Raw genomic sequence first — 17822 nt, 5'->3', positions numbered from 1 at the left:
CCTTGTCTAGAGAGTGAGTTTCAGGATAGCCTGGGCTATACAGAGAAACCCTGCCTTATTAAACACACACACATACACACACAGAAACAGAAAATAGTCAGGCGGTGATGGCGCACGTCTTTAATCCAGTACTTGGGAGGCAGGGGCAGGCGGATTTTTCTGAGTTCGAGGCCAGTCTGGTCTACAAAGTGAGTTCCAGGACAGCCAGGGCTACAGAGAAACCCTGTCTGGGGGGGGGGCGGGGGGGGGGGGGGAGAAAGAAAGAAAGAAAGAAAGAAAGAAAGAAAGAAAGAAAGAAAGAAAGAAAGAAAGAAAGAAAGAAAGAAAGAGAAAATAACGAGGGGCAGGTGTGGTGGGCACATCTGCAGCCACGCCAGATGTCGGCTTAGTTTTTTTAAAGCACACTTTACTGATGGTTTGTTTGTTGTCCTTAAGATTTATTTATTTTATGTGAGTACATTGTTAGTGTCTTCAGCACTCCAGAAGAAGGCATCGGATCCCACTACAGATGATTGTGAGCCACCATGTGGTTGCTGGGAATTGAACTCAGGACCTCTGGACGAGCAGTCGGTGCTCCTGGAAGAGCAGTCAGTGCTCCTGGAAGAGCAGTTGGTGCTCCTAACTGATGAGCTATCTTTCCAGCCCCCTTGTTTAGGGTTCTTAAATGCCACAACCACCCTTCTAACGTACCAACCAGATATAGGGGGAAAGAAGGTATATTGGAAAAGGATGGCCTGTTTAGAAGTAGTTCCTTGGGGCGATTTCTCTCTTCGTTGTCAGGATACCAGCAGTCCAGTCCAACGCAAACACCAAACACGATCAGTAGTGGCAGTTCAACCCAGCAGAAGCAGCAAGGGTCTGCTGAATCCCCGAGTCAGCAGAAGTGACTGGAATCAGCCAGACTACCAGGATGTGGCGTGAAGGCGGTGAGGCGTCACACTGTGTAGCAATGCAATGGCGTCTTCCCACAGTTCGTGGGGTTCCATTTATATTCTTTCTAAACATCACAAGCCCTCTCAAGTGTCTGTTTGCAACAAAACACCACATGCCCTCTCAGAAGACAGCGTCCAGAAAAATATCACACGACACAAGTGAGTTGTTAAAAAAAAACAAAAAAACAAACAAACAGAAATTCCCATTTCATCCAGAGGCGGGTGGATCTCTGTGAGTTCAAATCCGCCTGGTCTACATAGCAAGTTCCAAGCTAGTCAGGGTTACATAGTAAGGCCATGTTTTTAAAAGAAAATTAAACACATAAAAACAATAGGGTCATCAAAATGGCTGAACAGGTAAAGACACTGCTGCCAATCCTGACCAACTGTGTTCTGAGTTCTAGTTCCCAGAGCATACCCTTCAGAAGGTGAGGACCCCAGGAAGGGGAGTCACTACCAAGCAACGGTCTCTGACTTCCACGTGGGTGCTGTGCACACTCCTCTACCCCAGAAAGAAAGAAATGCAAGTTTAATTAAAAATACTAAATGTGGGTCTGGAGAGATGGCTCAGCGGTTAAGAGCATTGACTACTCTTCCGAAGGTCCTGAGTTCAAATCCCAGCAACCACATGGTGGCTCACAACCATCTGCAATGAGAGCTGACTCCCTCATCTGGAGTGTCTGAAGACAGCTACAGTGTATTTACATATAATAATAAATAAATCTTAAAAAAAAATACTAAATGCATAAATAAAAGCAAGAAAGGGATCCCAGTAGGATGTTCTGGAATGTTCTTTGGGGGTGACACGTCATTGTGCATACACACACAATCTCTCTGACACACACACACACACACACACACACACACACAGAGAGAGAGAGAGAGAGAGAGAGAGAGAGAGAATGAGGCCCGTATCCCAACAATATCTCTGTGGAATATTTTCCTTCTCCGGGGCATAAAATGAGCCATTATTAACATACTCCAGTGAACACACAGCAACGCCGTTTTCTAGCATCTATATTATTTGTCCCCTTGGAACCTCGAAGAGATGGGAGGAGAGGTGGGTACGTGCAGTATAAACCACATTTCATCACAGGAAGAACAGATGGAAAAATGTCTCCTCCCCTCCCTCCCACTTCTCAGGCTCCGAGTGAGAAGCGGATGTCAGCCGCGGATTCACTCCTAGCCACACAAAGGGTGGTGCATCTGAAGAGGTGGCTTGGTGGGGCCTGGGGACCCAGTGACCCTGTCACTACCCATGAGCTGCATGCCCGGGCCTCTGGGACTGCCTGATTTGATGGCTTTCCAGTCTTGTTTTAATATTCCCTTTCCTTTTTTTATTTCATTTGCATTGTGGTGTGTGTGTGTGTGTGTGTGTGTGTGTGTGAGAGAGAGAGAGAGAGAGAGAGAGATTGTGTGTGTGTGTGTGTGTAGGAATGAGGACAGTGGGAGGAGGGAGGGGATGACGGGGACTTGTTTTTGAGAACACAGAGTGCCAAGGATTCCAGGCTGGTTTCACGCTCTCGCTACCCCTGTAGATACCCTTCAGCTTCTGGCCTCCTAGCGCCCTAAAAGCTGAGCCTGCAGGTGTGTGCCACCATGGCCAGATTTGAGAGGCAAATGTGATCAAAGCATGTATTTATGAAAATGTCACAATAAGACCCAGGATTTTATGAATCTAAAATAATAAAAGGATCTGGGTAGTAGTGGCACACTCCTTTAATCCCAGCACTTGGGAGGCAGAGGCAGGCGGATTTCTGAGTTCAAGGCCAGCCTGGTCTACAGAGTGAGTTCTAGGACAGCCAGGGCTACACAGAGAAACCCTGTCTGGAAAAAACCAAAAAAAAAAAAAAAAAAAAAAAAGAAAAAAAAAAAAAAAGAAAATGTCCAAGCAGTAAAGGTGCATGTTACCCGATGTCCTAGAATTCAGGAGGCTGAGGCAGGAGGATTGCCATTAGTTTGAATCCAGCCTGGGTTCTGTAGTTCCAGGCCAGACTGCTGCAGAATGAGACAGTATCATCTAAAGAAACAAAGGAAAGAAAGCTATACTCACTTTCAAGCACCCCAAGTTCCCGTGTGCAGCACCAAACCCAGGGTCACACTGATGGGCCTTAAACTCAGCAGCTCACAAAACAAAACAAGAGTTGTGAGTCTGACAAAGATGTGTACAGAGAGAGGGGAGCTGGCAGGGCAGGGGGTGCGATAGTCACACACATGGAAGGACAAAATAAAATAACAGCAAGTTAAGGCAAGGCTGGGCTAGCCTGGGGTCAGTGTTTGGGGGCTTACCAAAGAGAAAACGTAAGTACAACTCAGTACATTGAAGAGTTGTGGGACGATTGTCTCTCCATTCTAGAACACTCCTTACTTCAAAGCAGTCATTCATTCTCTCCTTTTCCTCCAGCCCCCTGCAGCCTCTGGTCTACTCTCTTGTCTCTCTGAGGTCTGTCTGCTCTAGACACTCCACACAGAGACCCGAACACTCAGCGGCCTGGGGTCGCTTCCCTCACTCTGGCATTTTGAGGGGTGGCTCTGTGCAGGTTGACCCTCGTGATCTGACTCACATGCATCTTGCTTTTGTATTTCTGACGCCGGGGATGGAACCCAAGACTACATGACATCAGGCAAGTGCACCGATTGCATCACAAGTCCCAGTCCAGAAGAGGTACCCGGCCTCTGGGCCCCTTTCACAGCCGTGGAGTCAAAGACCTTAGGCGGCTGAGCCACTCTTGGGAGGTCTCTAGACAAGGCCCGAGCCATGCGCCCAGCCCCTCAATGGCAGATTCTGGTTATGTGCAAGAAGTCAGGTCTGTAACTTTTCTGTGTGGATGTGTTTATGTTGGGGGGGCAGAAGTAGATATGGTATATTGTCTCCAATTACTGTCCACAGGGTTTCTCTGTATAGCCCTGGCTGTCTTGGAACTCATTCTGTAGACCAGGCTGGCCTCGAACTCAGAAATCCTCCTGCCTCTGCCTCCCAGAGTGCTGGGATTACAGGCGTGCACCACCACCGACCAGCTGCTTTATCATTTAATTAAAATTTTCATCACAGTTTTCATGTATGTATATGTACACACACACACACACACACACACACAAGCGCCAATATACACCTGTAGAGGCCGGAGGCCAACTCTCTGGAGTCAATACTACGTGGGTTCTGGGTATGGAACCTAGGTCTTTCTTCAGGCTGGGCCACAAGGGCTTCTACTGCTGAGTCGTCTTGTCAACCCTCCACCTTAATTTTTGAGACAGGAACTCTGCAAATGCACATTTGAGACAGCCCAACCTCTAGGCCAGGCTGGCTGGCCAGTCCACCCCAGGGAGACTGCTTCAGTCCTCCGGGGCGTGGCTCAGGGACACACTGCTGTCTAGTTTCACTCGTGCTAGGCACTGAACTCACATCCTTACAATTATGGGACAAATACTTTAACAACTACACCATGTCCCTAGTCCCTCTATTTTTTTTTCACCCATATTCTACACAAATCACCACCGTCTACCTCAAGATAGGGACTGTTCAAAACCCCAGGAGTCTGTGTTGTAGTGAATATTCTATACAAAGTCTCACTTCTCCAAAGGTCTCCTCTGAGAGTATTTTTGCCTCCACCCCTAAAAGATCTTTGTCACAACTAGGATTATGCTCCTGGCATCTAGCAGGTGGCAACTAAAGGTGCTGCTCCTGCCCCACAATGCACCGGGCCAGTCTCTCCCTAGACTTAACAGCTATAAGCACCCACAATGCTGTGTTTAGGAAACCCTGAGGCCAACACCGTCTCTGGAGTGCTACTGTTCTTAATGCTCTCGAACCTCCATCTTCAGCTCACTGCCTTCACTCCAGACTTCACCATGTCCATCAGGGTGACTCAGAAATCCTACAAGATGTCCACGTCCAGTGCCCAGGCCTTCAGCAGCAAGTGGACCCAGTACCGCATCAGCTCTTCCAGCTTTTCCCGGGTGGGCGCCAGGGAAGCCTGGGCAGCAGCGTGGGTCTGGGTGGCTTTGGTGGGGCTGGTGTCAGGGGCATCACAGGGGTCACGGTGAACCAGAGCCTGCTGAGTCCCTTGAAGCTGGAGGTGGACCCCAACATCCAGGCTGTGTGCACTCAGGAGAAAGAGCAGATTAAATCCCTGAATAACAAGTTTGCCGCCTTTATTCACAAAGTGCTGGCAGCCGGAAGCCCTGGGCCAGGAGAAACTGAGGCTGGAGGCGGAGCTTAGCAGGGAAGGACTCACACAATGTCTGCTCTTTGTCCCCACTGTGAATTAGTCCAGTGGTGGAGTCGTTGCTTGACAGCAATTTTACTCAGTAGATCTGAGGCTGGGGAATTTTTATTTTTACCAAGTACACATCAGATCTGGAGAGCTCCCACCATGGGCCCACGTGTTAAATGTTTGGTCCCTACCTTGGCACTTTCGTTAGTTAGTCTGTCATTACTGTGACCAGAATCCTGAGAGAGCAACTTAAGGGTGGGAAGATTTATTTCGCTCATGGTTTCGTAACTTAAGGGTGGGAAGATTTATTTCGCTCTCGGTTTCCTAAGACTCCCTCCATGTTTCCTCAGCTGTGTGCTCCCAAGCAGAACGCCTCGGGCTGAGAGCCTGAGGCAGCAGTGCTCACAGCAGAGCAAACAGGAAGCAGGAAAAGCCAGGTCTGGGGACTTGGTAGAACCTTGAAAGACATGTCATTAGTGATCTCAGTTGTCAAGCTAGGCCTCACCTCCCAAAGTTTCCAGACCCTTCCGACACAGTGCCACAGGCAGACACGGCCTGAGCATCAGGGGTGTGCTCAGAGTCTCAGAATTACAAGATGGCAGAACCCTTGAGACCAGAAGGCTGTTGTGGGAAACACACGCAGTGGGTTCTCACTTCCCTGCTCTGGCATGATGGTTGGCTTGGCACAGGCACATGTCTCTCTGCCTCACCACAAGCCCAAAAGCAACAGAACCCAAGGTCTCTCTGTAAGTCAGACATTGGCTGTGGTAATGAGAACCCACACAGCCACACTGGGTTCTGGCTTCTTTTGCAGGATCTCCTGCTTCAACAGAGTGGGTTCCCGCGTGTGAGCGCCCTGCTGGGGTTGTAGAGACTGAGCTTCAAGGAGAGGGAGAGAGGTGTGACTGCAGTTCTCCCAGCTGTCCCTCCCACCCCACTGCGGTCTTCAGCCCTGGGTCAGTACTGGCCTTGCCACTTCCTGTCAGGCCTGCGTGTGATTAGGAATCCCCCAAACCCTGAGCTACAGCCCCCAGCTCCCTGGAAGCCACCCTTGTCCTTTCTGTCTTCTCCCAATCTCTCTCTCTCTACACACACACACACACACACACACACACACACACACACACACAAAACCCTTCAGCCCCATGTGGCCCTTCCCTAGGTCCTCAGAGCTCACCACTCCCTGGTGCCACTTGGGTCTGGAGTCTGCCCTTGCAGTCCTTGACAACACCAGCAGGACCGCTACACTGGGATTCTCTTCCATAAAACTACAAAGTTTTCTATCTTCAGCCTGCCAGGCAGCCCCGGACCCCTCAGCTTGAGGAGGCCCTGTGTCCTCTCCAAGTCTCTACCTGACCTCCGCCTTCCACCTTGGCATTGGCTCGCTGGGGTTCAGTAACATTCTCTGCCATCCAATGACTGCTCGGGCTTTCTCTTCCCTCCCCCCTCCTTTCCCTCCCCTCCCCCCACCTCCTTCCTATCAGTTTCCCTGGAGCTGCTCGCCACCTTGCAGACCAGCCCTACCCCCCAGTCATCTCAGCCAGCATTCAGGGCAACCCCGGCGGGCCCCTTCTTCCTCCTCCTCTGCTCCTCGGTCTCTAGATCTCACTCTCAAGTCTGTGTGTCCGGGGTGGCATCTTCCAAACTCCTTTCTCTACCCCACCCTCGCGCCCAGTCTCTGCAGCACTGCCCGGCTTCCTTTCTCACCCCCCACCCTCCCCACGCACCTTTTTCTTTCCGTGGTCTCCATCTCAGGCAAGCTCTGCGTTCTCCTTCCCTCGGGCCCCTCAGACCTCAGCTGTCCCCCTGCTCCAGGCCCTGGACGGAGCTGCGCCTCCCGCACACCTGGGGAGAAGGGACCGCGCCATCTCACCTGCGGTCACAGAACAGTGGGACAGCGGCCCCTGGTGGCTGGGCGGAGAACCACAGTTTATTTTAACGGGACCAACTTGCCCACCGATCCGTACTGCTCAGTCTGGAGCCAGGTCAGCAGCTTCCTGGAGTCTGGCTTATGCCCTCTCCTCCTTATAAACACTACCGTCCACCTGCAGCAGTTCCGGACTGTGCACCCATAGCAGTGGACGAGGAACAAACACCACCCGCCTCCTGATAGCCGTAAAAAGACACAAATCAGAGAAAACCACAAGGGGCTGCAGATTGGCTCAGCTGACGGAGGCCTACATGACATACACTAGGCCCGCGGTTCAATCCACAGCACCATATAAGACCTCGTGAGGTGGGGCCTAACTGTAATCCTTCCACTCCCACTTGGGAGTGAGAGACAGGAGTTCAAGGTCAGCCTCAGCTAGATAATCAGAGGTCAGCCTGGGCTAAATGAGACCTTGTCAGAAAGAAAAGAGAGGAAGCCGTCCCCCTAGCATAGCCGTGAGCATCTGTTTTCAGACCCCAGCCACCACTTTGACTCACCACAGATTCCCCCGGCTGCTCCTGCGCCTGCCATGGCAGAGTTCATATGTACCCACTGGAAGAAAAGCTGCCGCACCTGCTGCCTGGAGGCCTGCACCTGGGGGACACCTGGGGGACACCTGTGCAGGTGCAGAGGTGGAGGACACCTGTGCAGGCGCAGAGGCCTGCATCTGGGAGACACCTGTGCAGGTGCAGAGGTGGAGGACACCTGTGCAGGCGCAGAGGCCTGCATCTGGGAGACACCTGTGCAGGTGCAGAGGTGGAGGTCACCTGTGCAGGCGCAGAGGCCTGCACCTGGGGGACACCTGTGCAGGCTCAGAGGTGGAGGACACCTGTGCAGGCGCAGAGGCCTGCACCTGGGAGAGACCTGTGCAGGTGCAGAGGTCTGCACCTGGGGAGACACCTATGTAGGCACAGAGGCCTATACCTGGGAGAGACCTGTGCAGGTGCAGAGGCCTGCACCTGGGGAGACACCTATGTAGGCACAGAGGCCTGCACCTGGGAGAGACCTGTGCAGGCGCAGAGGCCTGCACCTGGGAGAGACCTGTGCAGGTGCAGAGGCCTGCATCTGGGAAACACCTGTGCAGGCGCAGAGGCCTGCATCTGGGAAACACCTGTGCAGGTGCAGAGGCCTGCATCTGGGGGGACACCTATGTAGGCACAGAGGTCTGCACCTGGGAGAGACCTGTGCAGGCACAGAGGTGGAGGACACCTGTGCAGGCGCAGAGGCCTGCACCTGGGGGGACACCTGTGCAGGCGCAGAGGTGGAGGACACCTGTGCAGGTGCAGAGGCCTGCACCTGGGAGAGACCTGTGCAGGCACAGAGGCCTGTACCTGGGAGAGACCTGTGCAGGTGCAGAGGCCTGCACCTGGGGGACACCTGTGCAGGTGCAGAGGCCTGCACCTGGGAGAGACCTGTGGAGGCGCAGAGGTGGTGGAGGACACCTGTGCAGGTGCAGGGGCCTGCACCTGGGGGACACCTGTGCAGGTGCAGCAGCTGCACCTGCAAGGGAGACAGCAGACAGCCACGTGTGAACAAAATGACGGCTACAAACCTGGAGTATTTTTTTTTTTTTACAACCCCTGACCGATTCTTTGCACCTTCCTTTCCCTCCCCACGCCCCCGTGAAGCACATAACTGATAATAAACTTGTGGACTTTATTCTTTAAGAAAAAGAAGAAAACAAAAAAATTGGCTTCAACTAAATACCTGAAATAAGGCAATTTATAAAGAGAGAAGGTTTCCCCCCTTTATCTATGTAGTGATGGGAGTGGAACTCGCTCTCATACACAGTAGGCCTGCCGTGCAGTGGGTAGGCACCAACGGTGCTGCACATCAACACCAAAGACAGATCTTTGGCCCACAGTTTTGGAGGGTCCTTTTGTGATCATATAGCTTGCAGCAAGGCAACTTATCTTTCTTGGTAGGAGGTGTGGGGAACACACCATTCAGTTCCCAGACAGGAAGTAAATGGGGAGACGGGAAGGGAGGAGAACCCCACAGTTTTTTTCAGTGTCATCCTCAATGTGGTGGTTTGGCTTTTTGAGACAGGGTTTCTCTGTGTAGCCCTGGCTGTCCTGGAACTCACTCTGTAGGCCAATCTGGCCTTGAACTCAGAGATCCACCTGCCTCTGCCTTCCAAGAGCGCTGGGATTAAAGGCGTGCGCCATCACTGCCTGGCTTCAGTGTGATGGTTTGAATGAGACTAGCCCCCCAGAGACTCATATGTTTGTCTTAAAGAATTGGTGGAACTGTTTGGGAAGGGTTAGGAGGTGTGGCCTTGTTGGAGTGGGGGTGTCACTGGGGCGGGCTTTGAGGTTTAAAATCTGTACTTTCCCAGTTAGCTCGGTCTGCCTTGAGCCTGTGTCATAGATGTGCGCTCTCAGCTACTGCCCCCGCGCCATGCCTGCCTGACGGCTGCCAGGGTTCCACACCGTGGTGGTCCTGGGCTCTAACCCTCTGAGACTGTAAACCCCAAATAAACTCCTTTCTTTCTAAGTGCCTGGGCCATGATGTATTACAGCAACAGAAAATAACTAAGACACTTTGTGATTCAAAGGCCTCTAAAAAGCTCCAACTCCTAAAGGTGTATGTATCAACTCCCAACAGTAGCAAGCCGGGAACCAAGCTGCCACCACGTGTGCTTGTGGAGGGCACACACGGCAGACAAGAACACACTGAGGTGGGCAGTGCTGCGGAGAGGGCCTCAGGAATGAGGAGGACAGGGTGCTGCTTGTCTACAAAGTCCCCTAAACCCGGCCACCCTTCCCTTGCTGCCGCTCACCGGCCTCTCATCTGATGACCAGCCTTCCAGTTCCCTCAGCTCTCTCAAGTCACCCTTATAACTTTTTGTTTTGTTTTGTTTTTTGTTTTTTTGGGTTTTTTTTTGTTTGTTTTTTTTTCCGAGACAGGGTTTCTCTGTTTAGCCCTGGCTGTCCTGGAACTCACTCTGTAGACCAGGCTGGCCTCAGAAATTTGCCTGCCTCTGCCTCCCAGAGTGCTGGGATTACAGGCGTGCGCCACCACCCGCCCGACTTAACTTTTAAAACTTATATTTAGTATGTGTGTGCACATGTGTGCAGGTTGCACATGCATATATGTGTGCGTGTGCATGTAGCTCAGAGGACAACATGTGGGAGTCGGGGTCTTTCTTTCTACTATGTGGGCTCCAGGAATCAAACCCAGGTCATCATGTTTGGTAGCAAATGCCTCTACTCACTGAGCCACTTCGCTGTCCCAATCACATTATTTTTAAAAACCTAAGGCTAAAATATTATTATGTAACAGTAAGTGCTAACCACCCCAGGATGGACACCCCAGTGCACGTGTCTAGGTCCACAATGCTTCTAACAGTCTCACCCCCAATAGAAAACCCTGTCTATTCACTGCCACTGTCCCCTCTTTCCCAGTCTCAGGCCGCCACCCATCTGTTTCCTGTCTCTGTTTTATTTTTTTGATATTTCACACCAATGGAGTCATACACCATCACACTACACGGCTTCAAACTCATGGCATCTCCTCTACCTCGGCCTCCAGAGTGCTGAGATTACAGGCCTGTGCCTGCCTCCTCGCTCAGCTTTGACCCCAATTCTGTAATTGCTCTGTGAGATCCAAGCCTCAACTGCCCTTCAGTGAGGTGGAGGGGGGCGTCTCCTCACACCTGGGCCACGCCCCTATGGCCAACTAGTTACAGAGCTTGCCGGTTGGGTTGGTGGGTCGAATGTGACTGCTAACCTTCAGATATTCCCACTCCTCCTGATACTCAGCTACCCTGCCATCTGCTTCTATCCTCGCTTCTGTTCTTGTCCTTTCCGTGCTGGGGGTGGGATACTGCCTTGGATAGATGGGACTCTGGCAAGAGTCCGACTAGCTCCTCCCTAACGGATTCTGACCCAGGGCTCTAAGACTGACTGACATTCCTAGCCCCTCATTGAGGGATTTTAGGCAGGTGCTCTACCGCAGAGCCCTGCCCCTCACATCTTCCTCCCCATCTCCATGGCTACCCTCCAGGGTCTCACTTTCAGAGTCATCAGCAATCTCTTGACTGCACACTCTCCTCCTAGTGGCCACTGGGGCCTGTGAGTTCGCTCTCTCACCCTTCCTTTCCTCTCTCAACCATGTTCCATAGTTTCCACCTCACAGCCCACTAAGCCAACAAAATACTCAGTACCTCCTCCCTCTCACCTGAAGGGACCTTCACTGATCTGCTCAATGCTCCTGCCTCCGGACCCTGGAAAAGGCTGCTCACTCTGCCTGGAAGGACCTTCCTCATATCCCCACCCGGACCCTGTGGTTCCTCCCTTTTCTCAGATCTGTACTCAAATCCCATCTTCTTCAGGGACCTCCCCTAACTCTAGAGTGTAGCGCTGAAGCTACGAGGGTTTGTCTAACGGGAATACAGTCTTCCATCCCATGTCTACATCGCAAAACCTGCCACCATTTTCGGGTCCATTTCCTTTCCTTTCCTTGGTGACACTTGCATCTTGGTGGCATCTTTTTTGCATTTGCAGGACCTTGTATTTGTTTGTTTCACCAATCAGAATGTCAGTCGCAGAGGAGATTTGTTCACTGCCATGAAACTGAGTTTTGGAGTTAAAGGTGTGCTCGCAATGCCTGGCACTCAGTGAAGCCTTTATCTCGCTGTTCACTTGAGTGGGTACTGGGTGTGGTACTGGACGGAGCTCAGAAACTGCTCAAGGGCTCCAGTACATGGAGCCCCCAGGGACCACAAGAGTGCACAAAATCCCAATCATCCAACTCCCAGGACAGGTCCCGTCGATCTTGCAGATGCAGCAGGGGTCCCTTGGAAGGTGCTGGGCCTGAGGCAAATTTGGAACCCTGGGGACAAGGGCTCACTGTAGACCTCCCACACTGAGAACTAGAATGGTGCCATTATGTCTTGGACTGAGGTGCCTAACATGATAGACGCTCAGGCTATGGGATCCCAAGGACGCAGAGCACTGGGGACCTTCATGCCAGACACTCTGCGCATCGGTGCCCTCAAGTACACGGTGCTCAAAAGATGGGGTGTGCTTATAGACTCGGGGGAACCTAAGACGCGGGACAGCCTAAATGGACTAGGGGTACAGAATGTCGTGCCATCTGAATAAGGTCCCAAAGTGAAAGGCAGGATGCTAGAATGAAGTGCACCGTGTCAGGGCCTCGGGTACCACTAAGGAGTTGGGGGTTAGAGGTACCCGCAGTGGGCGAATCTGCGCGCGCGCATGCAATCATAAGCTTTGGTTCCCGGAGCCTGGTTGCCAGTGCAGCCTCCACTGCGTCTGCGCAGGCAGAGTTGGGGTGTGCGGGTGACTGACTCTTCACACCCACAACCTTCCTGCATCCTTTGCCTTCTGAGCCCTCTGCCCAAGAACCCAAGAGACACGGTTAGGATGAAGGCTGGCAAGCCAATTCGGCCGCCACCAGGGGCGCACCACTCCCTACCTGAATTGGGGGAGAGAAGGGTTCTGGAAAGCGGGAGGGAGAGGGGACATCCTGCCAGGATTTTTCTAAACTGAGTCTTGGTCCTTAAAAGAAATATACCACGACTTTTCCTCATAATGGGGACTGCAAGTTCAAACTACCTCCTGGATGCTTTTGCAGAAGAGATGGGTGGGTTGCTCCGGAGAAAGGAAGCTAGTAGCTAAAGGACCCCTCCTCTCCATTTGGGCTGGAGGTGGAATCCAGGCCCTTACACATGCTGGACAACCACAGCTAGGCCACTGAACACCCACCCCAGCCTCAGTAACACGCATGCCACACACACACACACACACACACACACACACACACACACTCCACTTTCAGATGCTGGGGAGTAGAACTTTCTAGAGATCCAATGATATATCAAAGTAGGAAACTGGCAGAGAGAGATGGGACCCTCCTCTCCATTGGTCAGACACAACTAAGGTAGGATCTTCCCTGCACTCAAGGTGTATCTTTGGTTCCCTGGATTCATTCAGTTCCTGGGACCTGGTCGCTTAAGTTCGTGGCTGTCACTCTTCAAACATGGAGTCTTCTTGGGGGGCGGGGAGGATAGCACCTCACATATGTACTCCTCCCTGAAATTTGGAGACCACAGGTTTTAGGTTTTAAAGAACCAAGGACCCCTAACCCTGGAAGAAAAGTTTGTTTTTTAAAGGAGTAGGAATGAAAATTTCGGTGGTGGCTCCTTCTCCCTATCCATCCACGGGTCCACCAGGCCGTGCTACATAGAAGGGATTCTTGGAAACAGGTTAATGGCCTGTCCATATACATTAAGACTTTTGTGGATAATCTTTGTTCCTATTCAAGATCCACCCAAGTTCTTCCACTCTCAAACCCTTTCCTGACTTTAACCCACTCAGCAGACATGGACACTGAGATGGACTTTGAACCCACCACCCCCATCCCCCACCCCACCTCACCTCCTGCTCTAACCTCAGCACATCACATTCTCTGAAAATCCACATCAGGGTTTATCTGCACTCCTAAGGCTTCCAGAGTGCTAACATTCAGCCGGGACTTTGAACTTGAATAAGCGGCCCGATTCGGTATTTAGGCTGCTTTTGGGTGGATTCCCTTCCCCAAGGATCCAAGCCCAGTTTTTGCTTCTCCTCAGCCATCAATCTTAAGAGTTGCACTCATCCTTCCTAAAACGGATTCTCAGCGCGGCAGCTTCCAAGCTGTCTGTTCTTACCGCACAGGATTCCGTTCCCTGACCCCGACCCTCCCGCTCTGAGTTGTCTAGGTTGCTTAAGTGCCTGGTTTTGGCCCAGGGTTCAGCTTTATATCCCCCTCCCTCAAAAAAAAAAAGAAACCCCCCAAAAAACTGTAGGTCTAGGCAGTGGTAGCTTTGGCTCCAGAGATTTGGGCCAGATCGACCGCCTTTCCCATCCAGAGAAGGAATTCTAGGCTTCATCTGTAGCTGGGGGACTGAACCAAGCCTCTGGTTTCACTAAGTCCAAAGCCTAGGAATCCAAAGCTTAGGAGTCCGGTCCGCTGCCCTACTTCTCCGAGTCCATCACCTGCAGTGTAGTTCTCACGTTATGAAAATCTGTACCAGGCTTTTGCTCTCGCCAGCAACCTAAAATTCAATTTTTTTCTTCCCTACCCACCCCCTCCAAAGCCAGACGCTTGAGGCGTTTATAGATACTAACCTCTCCTCCGCTCCTGCAGCCTGGTCAGCTCCAGGACCCTGTCCGGTTGCCAAGGCTCTCCCTTCTGTTTGGGGGAGGGGGCTGTTCTCATCTCATCCCACCTACGCTCCAGTCCTGGCTTTGCGTCCCTCCCTCTTTTTTTCTTTTTCTTTTCTTTCTTTTTTTCTTTTCTTTTTCTTTCTTTCTTTCTTTCTTTTTTTTTTTTTTATTGTAGGTCTGGTCTCCCAGGGTAGCGGGATCCACACCACATCCCCTTCCTGTCGCATCACCCAGGATCTAGATACTGCTTTTACCTGCCGGCTCTGTTGCAGCCAGCGCGCGGGATCCCTCCGTACCTCAGTCCAGCCCTCATTTTGTCCCTCCCCACCGCACGTCGCCGTTAGGAAGATGGGGGACAGCCTACGCCGTTGTCAGTCACTAAGCAGCACTCCCTCCGACCCTCCTGCAATCCCGGGTCGGAGAGGCTCTGGTCCAGGTCTTTTTTGTTGCCACCGCACAGGCCTGACGCATTACTCCATCTCCCTTGGAAGAATCCAGACCGAAATTTGCGTGCTTCGGGTGCATCTGGCCCTGTCGCAGCTACCCCCACTCCCCCACCCCACCGCGCCCCTCCCGTCCCTACCCTCTCTGCCGAATCCGGACCAGGTTTTGCGCAGTCCTTGCACAGCTCTCCATTTACCCCCTCACCAACTAAGACGCCTTTCTGCACAGCACGGCTGCAGAATCCGTTCCGGTTTTTCCTGCCGCCCGTCGCACCCCACTACCCCCCAGCCCAACTAGGGGGATCTAGCGCGTCGCCTCCCTCTGCCCACTTTTCCTTGGGGGAGGCGAGTGGAACTCCAGGCCAGGTTTCCGGGCCCTTCCCCGGGGCGCACGGGAGGGCTGCGGAGGCTAGTCCCGGGCGGGTAGTCCAGGCCAGGTTTTGCGCTTGCCCGTCGCCCCCCTCCCGGAGCCGGCGGGCCCGGCAGCGCCGAGAGCAGGCGGCTTGTCATTGCTGGTGCCCCGCGCCCGCTCGCTCCGCGCGTCCTGCGGTGCCCACGGGCCCAGCCCTGCGCCCCCTGCTCCGGCCACCTCGGGGGCGCGACGCCGCCGCGCCTGCTTCCAGCTGTGTAGCCCCGGCCCCCTGCGGGCAGCGCGAGCGGTCGGCGCGGGAGCAGTCGGCGCTGCGACGCCCCCGCCCCGCCGTCTGCTGGAGACGCCCCGGCGGATGGGGCCGCGCGGGCCCAGGAGCGGCGCCGCCGGGCGGCGGGGGCCTGCGCGGCCGCCCGGGCAGCCGCGTTAACCCTTCGCCCGCTGCTGTCCGGGGGCGCTGGGAAGTCGCCTGGGCACACACGTGCCGCCTCCGTCGGGGCCGCGGAGCTGCGGGGGAGATGCGGGCAGCCGGCGCCGCCTCGGGGGGCTCCGCCTCGCCCCAGCCCCCCGAGCTCTGACGCCGCCCCCGCCCCTCCGCCTCCACGCCTCGCTCCCCGGGAGGGGCGCAGACCCGCGCGCCCGGGGCCGGGGCCGCCTCCGGAGCACCGCGATCCGCCTTTTCTTTCCTTTTTATTTTTTTCCCCTTCCCTTTTAAATTTTGGTCGGTGGCGGCAGTGCTGGGCCGGAGGAAAGAAGGGACACGGAGTCCTCCCTCGCTCAGCCACCCCCTCCCCGCTTCCCCCTGGGCCGGGCTCCGGGAGATGTGCCGGGTGGGGGGCCCGGCTTCGCGGAGCCGCCGGAGGAGCGCGCACGGCCGACCCCGAAGCGCCGCTGGACAGGTGAGTGTGCGGGAGTCTCAGGCCACGCCGTACCTGGGCCAGGTGTGCGCGGCGGGAGGGGCGGGGGAAGCACCCCACCCCCGCCCGCCAGGGGCTTGGAGGGGGTGCGGATGGGCGGCCGCAGGGTGCCCTGCAGGGGGAGGGGACCTCTAGTGTGCCCGCGCGTGGCTGCGTGTGCCCGCGCGCGCGCCGGCCTTTGTGGGGAAGCGGCGCGGCGGTGCCTGCGTGTCCCCGGTGCGTGTGCGCGCGGGTGCTTGGCGCCCTGTTTGTGTAGGTGTCTGGGTGTGAGTGGAGAGGGTGCGTGTGCGCGCAGCGCGCGGGCCCGGGCTCCCCAGAGAAGCCATGTCGGGGGGCTGGCACCGCAGGATTCTGGGCTTAGGGTTGTTTTTCTCTGGGAGGCAGCGGCGCTAATCGGGGCGGGGGGTGTGGGATGGGAGGAGGTCTGTCTGGGTGGCGAGTGGGTTGCAACCCGGAGGGGCGCCTTGGGCAACCCTGGTGCAGCTGTGAGGCATCTTCTGTTGGTGGTACCCAGTTAAGCACGGATGGAGGCTGTCAGGTTGGATCTGCCGGAACGAGCTCTCTCCCCTCTTCCAGGTGTTCCTGAAATAGAGCTGTGTGGCTCAGTTGTCATCGTCCCATTTGAGGGTCCCGGGATGAAAGTCTAGTTCGTGTGTGTGTGTGTGTACTCGTGCTGTGGTCAGAAAATGCCCTCAAATGGCATCACTTCAGTGGGCCCCAGGCACCTATGTGAAGACGGCGCCCCGCCGGCAAACAGCCCCTAAGCTCACACATCCCAAGCTGTACACTTGTCGGCTAGGATAGCTTCCAGCCCTATGCTTGCCCAGCATCTTATGACTGTACCCACCTCGTCTCCCCACCCTGCCTTCTCCCCAGCTTTGGTATCTTTATGGATGTCCCTACTGTCCCAATGTGAACCAGAGAGCTCCCTTCTTTCCCAGCCTCTCTGGGACCCAGAGCCGGATTTGTCTTCCCATATCCAAACATGTGGTGCGTTTGGGGGAGTTGGGGGAGGGGTTCAAGATGGCCGCCAAGATGGCTGGCAGACTCTTTATCTCTGTCTGTCTCCCCCTCTCTTTGCTTACCCTCATGCCTCCAGTGGAGTAAGGAGGGTCATCGTGAAGAGGGAGTTGGACGGTGTAGGGACAGGTGTGGAGGACCCCTGAGGGTGGATGTCTGTTCTGGGCCTGTTGACCTCCAGTGCAGCTGAAAGAGAGGCCGTTGGTACCTGCTTCTCTTTCCTGCACCCCAAGGGCAGGCATGAGTCTTTAATCCGACCCCAACTCTATCTGGCCCGCAGCCTGGCCGCCCCCTGGGCCCTGCCTGCTCCCTAGACCCTGGCGCGACCCCATCAATCATGGAATGTCAGGGGGATTCCTTTGAGGGTCCCCACAAGCATCCCCAGCATCCTTCTTCATCTGCCCAGTTAGGAACTGGGGACCCTGGTGTGTGTGTTGGGGGACGCCTGCTATGACAGGTCCCAGCTTTGGGGACAGGTGACTTACTTCCTCCCCATACCCTGCCCACTAATGTCGAATTTATTACTTAAAAGTAGGATGAAAACAGGGAGAATAAGAGACGGAATACAGCCTTCATTATCATATCGAGAAAATTATCTGTGATTTTCCTAACTAGCAATTTGCCTGCCACGCCGTTCAGATATGACTTGCCCATTAATTACAGAGATGAAAATTCATCTGGAAGGCGGAAAAGAACGAGTTCCGGGCCTGGCGGCACGGCACCTTTGCCCTGAGCCTGGCGTGTGGATGTGTGGGGTACCAGCCCTCCTGCTGGCTCCGTCATCTGCCTCCTCTGGCCTGGGCCACCCTGTTGCTTTTGCC

General features: G+C 54.3%; 1 protein-coding gene across 2 annotated transcripts in view; it reads left to right on the top strand.

Moving 5' to 3' along the window:
* The first annotated feature begins 14974 nt into the window (after positions 1 to 14974).
* Adgrl1 (adhesion G protein-coupled receptor L1) overlaps positions 14975 to 17822 on the top strand; it is a 43398-nt gene continuing 40550 nt past the window's right edge. Inside the window, exon 1 of one of the 2 annotated variants that reach the window (XM_052166145.1) lies at positions 14975 to 15963. The gene's annotated coding sequence lies outside the window, so the exon portion shown is untranslated. The remainder of the gene's footprint in view (positions 15964 to 17822) is intronic. The other variant, XM_052166146.1, reaches the window with a different exon arrangement.

Source organism: Apodemus sylvaticus, chromosome 21 (genome assembly GCF_947179515.1).
Source record: "Apodemus sylvaticus chromosome 21, mApoSyl1.1, whole genome shotgun sequence".
Lineage (NCBI taxonomy): Eukaryota > Metazoa > Chordata > Mammalia > Rodentia > Muridae > Apodemus > Apodemus sylvaticus.
The sequence above is the reverse complement of the archived record's forward strand: the minus strand, read 5'-3'. Positions and strand labels throughout refer to the sequence as shown.